At 46.4% G+C, this 7,311-nt stretch overlaps 1 protein-coding gene across 1 annotated transcript in view; it reads left to right on the plus strand.

Moving 5' to 3' along the window:
- Positions 1-439: 439 nt before the first annotated feature.
- DGCR8 (DGCR8, microprocessor complex subunit) overlaps positions 440-7,311 on the plus strand; it is a 31,828-nt gene continuing 24,956 nt past the window's right edge. Inside the window, exon 1 of the mRNA XM_018557617.1 lies at positions 440-530. The gene's annotated coding sequence lies outside the window, so the exon portion shown is untranslated. The remainder of the gene's footprint in view (positions 531-7,311) is intronic.

The raw sequence follows: 7,311 nt of genomic DNA on the forward strand, positions 1-7,311 counted from the left end.
AGAGCATACCGCCATGTGCCAGCAACAGAAAAACCACTAACACAAACTAAGCAAAAGCTCGTTCTGTCTAATTTACCTGCTCTCGCCAACACTCTGAGCAGCATGGGACCCTCACATGGGAGCAGCCATGTTACTGACGTCATCTAACAGGACGCCGCCGTGCGTAACCTCCCATGGCCGGAAGTTGTTGCTTGACTGTTGTAATTTTATTACAACCTGCTTTTTTAACCCGCAGTCAATTCACGAGTTGTCAATACCATTGTTTCTCATGTTACACGTGCTATGCGCAGAGAACAGCCTCTGCAGAGTTGCAAGGGTAACTAAACAAACAGGTGGATGTGACGTCATTTTGCGGCACCATTGAAGCCTACGGGGAGCCATCTTGGTAGAGTCTCTGACGGCATGACGTTACGCAGGATATAGTACGTACGGCATTTGCGGCAAGTAGGAGGGAGCAAATTACATCTGAGAGAACCCGGAGCATTTCCGCGTATTCTGCCTCCATCCTCCGCCTGATGGCCGACACCAAGGTACAGAATCTTTTTCTGTTGTTCATTTATACTCTTCTTTCCTTGAGGGCGCTGTTTTGGCCTGTAGATGGGTGAGGATGCAGCGCCGGCGGCGAGTGTGGGGCGGGGGCCTGAGTCGTAGGGCCGGCCCTGTTCCTGGCAGGTGAGACCTAAGCCGGTTGTCCTCACAACCCGGCACTAGGCTAAGATACCGGTATGTTGTCTCTTCCCCACGTACACCCCCAATGTTCTTTCCTTGCTTTGGGCCCATGTGTGCTGTGTCCCGAAGTCCGGGTGATTTCCAGTATAAATCATGGAATGGGGGGTCGTGCTATAGAGTCAGGGTGCTACATATTGTTGTGCAGTGCCTGCAGTCCTATGCGAGGCTCACCACTGAGCGTAATAATATATAAAGGGGTGGTAGGAGTTACTCCCGTCCATAGAACTTACCGGCTACCAGGAGGAGGTAGGTAGCACCAAAATAGAAATTTAAAAAACGAAACCAAAACCGAAATAAAAAAAATTGTCAAACCGAAAATGTGTTTTAACAAATTGAAAAAATGTAAATAAATAGTTTATTTTGATTCATTTTTTATTAAATATGTTTTACTTTACTTTTAGGAGCTTTGGGGAAATATTAGGGGTCTAAACAGACCCCTGATATTTCCCTTTTTAAAATAGAAAAAGATTGAGGACACAGAGTCCTCAATCTCTTTTTCTGTATCCCCTGTTATCAATTAACTGGAATCCTCTTTACTGAGTGTTCTGTTCATGGATAACTTGAGAACATAGTGTGTTTACTATAACCACAATCATGAATGAACAGGAGGTGATGTAGATCTCTCCCATTCATTCATAGTTGAGGATATAGTCCACATACCATGTCCTCAATTATGTACAAACACTCAGCGATCAAGTGTTTGTACCATTCTCTTCTGACACGCTGTCACAGGAGGCTGAGCGAGCGGTGCAGGGAGAAAAGCCCAGCCTCCTGTGACAGCATAGGCTGTCTCCACCCCCACACCACTCTGCCAGACTGTGATAGACAGACAGCTGAGCGGTGTGGGAGGAGAGACACCGGCCGCTCACAGCGCTCGGCCGGCTGTCACTTTCTCTCCTACCTGCTGGGACAGAGAGCAGCGCCCAGCAGGGAGGATAGAAAGCGGGAAAATACACTGGATCGCACTTCAATAGCTTATAGCTGGGCTGCAGGAGCCCAGGGACCGGAAGTGATGCAATCTGCATCGCTACCGGTCCCATAGAATGGGGAGGGGATCGGTGAACGGAAGTTCGTCCACCTCCTCCCAGCTCCCCGCGGACACCAAGGACGCCGGGCCCGTAGGAGGGGCAACGGAGCCCGGGAAGCACGGCGGAGGGGGGCCTTCTTCGGGATACAGAAGCGATCTGGCGACAGGTAAGTCGCCAGGATCGCTTCTGTTGTAAAGCCGACAGTCGGCTTTACAAATTTAAACAGAGTCCCGGCGGCAATAGCCGCCGGGAGTCTGTTTAAACAGCCCCGATGCTGGCGACGTACACTGTACGTCGTCAGTCACGAAGGGGTTAATAATAAAAACCTTCCTTTTAAAAACTGCATGTTGCGTTATCTTTGACTAATATTTTAAATGTGTTTGATCTGAAACATTAAAGTGTGACAAACGTGCAAAACAATGAAAAATCAGGAAGGGGCAAACCACTTTTTCACACAACTGTATTTGCCTGTGAGTAAAGGGGAGGGATCCATGGTCCGAGAGCGTCTATTGTGTTATATTGCATTGTATTGTAATGTCTTGTTTTTTGACTGTTATGCTGTTACACTGCATTTAAAAAAAAAAATTAAAATGAGTTTAAAAAAAAAAAAGAAAGGAATTAACATATAACTGGGTGTTTCTAATAATGGTCATACACTGCTGGAATTTGGAAGCTTTTGGAGGAATTATTTAACCCCTTTGTGACTTGACGACGTACAGTGTACGTCACCAGCATCGGGGCTGTTTAAACAGAGTCCCGGCGGCTATTGCCGCTGGGACTCTGTTTAAACTTGTAAAGTTGCCGTGCTTCCCGGGCTCCGTTGCCCCTCCTACGGGCCCGGGACCGACTTCCTTGGTGTCCGCGGAGCTGGGGAGGAGGTCGACGAACTTCCGTTCATCGATCCCCTCCCCGTTCTATGGGAGCGATGCAGATTGCATCACTTCCGGTCCCTGGGCTGTCAGTTCTGGGCTCCTGGAGCCCAGCTATAAGCTATTGAAGTCTTTTGGACCCCCAGCATCACCTTTAAAGAGTACCTGTCACCACCATCTGCTATCACATGGGGGGGCTTGTAAGCCCCCCTATGTGATGGCAGTCAAAATAAAGTTTAAATAATAATAAAGTCTTGTGCGCCTACGTATGAAAACGACGAACGCGCTACACATGTTGGGTATCGCCGCGCACGCCGGAGTGAGAGCAATAATTCTAGGGCCAGTATTTTGGGGTATCTCTAAATTGGTGACCTGTGGGGGCTTTTAAAACGTCTTCTTCTATGGACTTTTTGGGGTACTGCAGTTTTTCGCCGTTTCACAGACGCACGCAATTTGTAAACTGGGCATGTTGGGTATCGTTTTACTCGTAACCTCATCTTTTATATTTCATTTTAAAAATTGGTATTTTGTTGTGTTTTGGGGCATTTCATTAAATTTTTCACTAAATGTTGGGGTTTAATAAGGAGTTGCGCTAATATTGCGCAACATAAAAATTTGCAAAACTTTTCGTCCGTTAAACGTATGTGTGCATTGCAGTGTCCGACCGACATTACTGTACAATCGTACGACTTTTGACGGTCAAGCATGTTTGAAAACTTTGCTAGATCATTGTCGTAAGGTTGCTAGCGCTTCCGTCAATCAAAAGTCATACGATCTACACTGCGATTGCGCTAAGGAAAATACGGCAAATCAATTACCGCATTTCGTCCAGGTGCTTTTCCTTAATTACGGCTAAATTAATCTTGCGATCATCGTGGCAGGATGGGGCTGCCGTACGAAAATCGTACGACTATTCGAATCCGTAAGGTGTATGGACACCTTAAGTCACTATCTGAATCTGTCTCGGCAAGAATAGGAAAAGCCTCCTCTGGTGTATAAAGCTTTCTAGCCATAATTCATTTATTTGATGAATCAAACTGCAACAGTCAATAACCGTAATAACGAATGTAACTAAAGTGAAGTAAAAACAATTCTGGAACTCCACTATGAACTTAAATCTGGATACAGTTTAAGACACTGTTGCAATACTACTGAAAGCTATATCCAAGTAATAACAGTGTTGCAAAATCCTAAAGGTGCCCATACACCTTACGACCATCGCAAGACTTTTGTCTTGCGATGGTCGTATGCCTCTTGAAAGCCCGTATGATCTGCCCACCTTGGACGGGCAGATCGTACTTGCGATCATCGAAAGCCCGCCCCGCTGAGGGGCGGGCTTCCGATGACGGCAATGCAGAACGGGCAGTGTGCGCGTGCGCACACCGGCCCGTTCCGCAGCTATCGGGCGAGCAGGCTAGAAACCCACCGAGAATCGTACGATTCTCGGCGGGTTTTCGAGCATTTTGGCTCGACAAAAGACGTGCGACCGTACAGTAGAAACGGTCGCACGTCTTAGTTCACACTGCTCGATTCTCGTACGATCGCGGGATTTCGCCCGATTCTCGTACGAGAATCAAGCAGTGTATGGGCACCTTTACACTGCAACATCAAGAACTTCGAAATTTGATGTGTGTGTTTTTTGTGTTAGATAGTAGATTGATTGATTGATTTGTGTGTTCTAGTGATTGAATGTTTGTGATCAAATCAGAAAGAGGTGTATGTGTGTGTGGAACAAATTCATGTGAGATTGTTAGAAAACAGATTTGCAGAGATTGAAGATACAGCAGGGTTGGTTTCTTAAGTGTCATAAATGGGTCATATAGGGGTGAGAATTATTTCAAGACTGACCTTCAGGGCCATAGTTCCCTTCCATTTAGGTCAGTCTGATTTTGATTGACAGGGCTGATTGCATAATGAGCGCTATTAGAGAGCCAACTTCTTTAATTGGCCCCCCTGGTGTCAATCAACAAGGATCAGGAGGATCATGTGGAGGCAAGTTTTATATTAAGAAGAAATAATACAATGTAATGAATGTTAAAGAAAGTGTGTTGTACTGTAATTGGTGTGATCATTTTATTTTGCAGAGTGCAAGTTTACTGATCACTAAAGCCATTAGCTTCACCTGTAAGCCGAGCTTATTTTGCTAGGTGCAAGCACATTAGTAAGTTTGTAAATGAGCATCAGCCCCAACAGCCAGAATTTGTTTGCAGTACAGCTGCAGGGGGACACAAATGTTTGCACATCAGGGAGAGATAATGGCTACAAAACTGTTATGGATACCTAGCAGCCCAGATCACATGCACAGCTGCACAGATGTTGCAGATTACAAGGTCACTGATCATTAGAGGAGGAGATTGCACAGCACTAGGTAGTTTTGAAAAGTGATTCAGAAGTCTTTTAGCTGGTACCCTGCTGCTGGCCATCTAGAGTGCCCTATGTACTTTGTGTTCCACCCCATCATTAATCACCCTTAAGGTGCCCATACACCTGCCGATTATCGTAAGATAATCGGCAGGTGTATGGAAGGCGTGCGACCATTTCTACTGTACGGTCGCAAGTCTTTTGTCTCCCGAGCAGGCTTGAAAACCCGCCGAGAATCGTACGATTGTCTGCGGGTTAGTGGCGTTCTCGGGAGACATATGCCGAACGGGCTGGTGTGCGCAAGCGCACACTGGCCATTCAGCATTGCAGTCATCGTAAGCCCGCCCCTTAACGGGACGGGCTTGCGATGATCGCAAGTACAATCTGCCTGTCCAAGATAGGCAGATCGTACGTTTAAAAAAAAAATTCCCTTACATATCTTGCTGACTACCAGCATCTGTTTTCTCTCTCCTCCACCTGTCAGGTCCAGTGTCTCCTTTCTCTACTATTGCCTGTCATGCTGCCGATGTCCTATCATCCTGTGGCTTTGTGTTTCAGACTGCAAGCTCACTGGTCGCTTCATGATCAGTGTGCTTGTAGCCTGCAACACATAATGCTAGCAGCATTACAGGACATCGGCAGCATGACAGGTGGGGGCGGAGACTGATAGCTGGAGGAGAGCGATTTGAAAACAGAAGATGCCAGCAATCAGCAGCATGTCAGTCGTCAAGAAGTACAGAGACACAGAGAAGGTAATACTGTAGGGGGTGCTTGATGGGCACCAGCACGGGAACAGCTGAGATCTAAATTGCTGGCAGCCGGCTGTATAGTAAAGCCAGTACCAGTAATCGGGTCATATAACAATAATTTACTGGGGGAAAGACAAAAGGGGACACAGGATTGGAGAGGGGGAAAGTGTGAGTGTAAGACGTATGGATGCAATCAGCAGCTATTCTGCTATTGATAGCATTTACAATGCTGTGCCGGGAGCCACATAAAACCGCCGAGTTTATTCACTGTTTGGATGTAATCAGCAACTTGTTAGCTGCTGATTACATCCATTTAGTGAAATTCAAAGTATCAGCTACAATTTGGGTGTAAGTTCATATTTGCTGAAGCAACCATGAGCATACAGTGTTAGAAAATGCAGCCGACGTAAGGCATACTGACCTGGCCAGCTAGATGCACTTTTGTACTGCCGTATGCCTTAGTCGGTGGCAGGGAAAGGGTTAATCATGCAAAAAACCCGTCATCGGTAACCAATCAGATCAGCTACTAATCAAGTATTTTTGGTCTCCATAAGGTATTGTGCAGCCTACCCCCTGGAGATCGGTGATCTCTGGAAGGGTGCTGCAGCTTCAGGGAATGTAATGTCCTTCTGGGAGAACATTAACAGTGGGTGTCCATAAGGGGTTAAGGGCCAAGGAGCCAGGCTGGAAGGAGTTCTGCTTTAAAGTAGTAACACTCAAATGTTTCTTCAATAATGTATCCAGATCAAACAAGTATATGTTGCCCATATACATTAAACTCCCCATTACCCAGCATTCAAGCAACCGGCAAAAAATAAAAATCGTATGTGTGTGTAATGTATATAACTTTCATTTTTTTTTTCCTGGTGGCTTGATGTGCATTAAAGCGGTCAGGTCAGTTGCTTGGTGCAATCTAAAAATTTCGTTAGCAACTACAATTGCTAACCAAATTCTATGTTTACATTTTGTTGTCCACCAGCGGCAAGATTCCGTGGTCAGCAGCAGAATGTAAACAGTGTATGGGGGGGGGGGGCAGCCTGCCTGCTATTGGCTATTTCAATAGCAGGCTGAATATTGTGCCCACCCACTGAGCAGAGGAGCAGACCTGTGATCTTTCTCTCTCTGGGCTGCTGCTCTGCTTGGTGGGCGGGGTTTCAATAGCCAGTCTGCTATTTCAAATTGCAATAGCAGGCTGGCTGTTCCCACCCACCGAGCAGAGGAGTGGACTTGAGACGGAATGTTTTCTCTCGGGTCCACTCCTCTGCTCAGTGGGCAGGGCTTCAGTCGCCAGCCTGATATTGCTCCTGGCTGCTTCCATTCACCTGTCGGCTGTGAAAGGTAGTTGGGAGGTGAATAGGGCTGCAGGGGGAAGTGGGGTTACTATTAACTCTCAAAGCAACCAGAAACTACAGTTATCTGGCATCTACCGATCCCTGTGTGTGTATAATGTGTGTGTATATATATATATATATATATATATACAGTGCTCAAAATGTCAAGTCCTGAGCTACTAGCCAGGCCTTAAAAGTTACTTGCCACCAGTTGCCCCACCTAACCCCTACCCTGACTTAACTC

The sequence above is a fragment of the Nanorana parkeri genome, unplaced genomic scaffold (assembly GCF_000935625.1).
Source record: "Nanorana parkeri isolate BGI_ZX_2015 unplaced genomic scaffold, ASM93562v1 scaffold292, whole genome shotgun sequence".
NCBI lineage: Eukaryota > Metazoa > Chordata > Amphibia > Anura > Dicroglossidae > Nanorana > Nanorana parkeri.